Raw genomic sequence first — 697 nt, forward strand, 5'->3', positions numbered from 1 at the left:
CTCACCAGCTAAAATACTCCTTTTATGCTGCGATAAAAACCATATCACGGTAAAGAAGGTCTGCAGGTTTACTGGGTGCAATGTTTGTCTATCAACTGAACAAAGACATGAATTTAAATGAATTTCCTTTTTCATCTTGCTACTATGAATCATCGCCAAAACTGACGTTTTTATTAGAATCATATATTTATAAATGATAGGCCTATCAAATAAAAAATCTATTTTCTTATAATCCATATTTTATGTGTGAATGTGACTGTGTACATTTACGTGTGGTTATTTGTATGTTTTTGTAAAGTGTATGTGTGTGTGTGTGTGTGCTTTTTCACATTTTTGCACCTGTGTTTCCGTACAGATGTGTTGTGTTTACGAAGCATTGATAACAGGAGTTCAAACAATCCCAAGGGTCTCAACAGGATTGTGTGTGTGTGTGTGTGTGTGTGTGTGTGTGTGTGTGTGTGTGTGCATGTGTGCGTGTAAAGACCACAGTTAGAGGGGAGCAGCAGCAGCAGCAGCAGTGTCTCATGGCTGCAGAAGCAGAGCAGCAGCAGCCTGATATCAGCTCCTGTTGAGTCTGATTACAACCAGCCAGAGAGGGGAAAAAACGAATCATGAAAAGAGAGAGTGAGAGAGAGTAACAAAGTGGGAGCGAAAAGAGACAGACGGGGAGCAAAATGCAACAAAAAGACAGTCCGGG

The sequence above is a fragment of the Perca flavescens genome, chromosome 6 (assembly GCF_004354835.1).
Source record: "Perca flavescens isolate YP-PL-M2 chromosome 6, PFLA_1.0, whole genome shotgun sequence".
Classification (NCBI taxonomy): domain Eukaryota; kingdom Metazoa; phylum Chordata; class Actinopteri; order Perciformes; family Percidae; genus Perca; species Perca flavescens.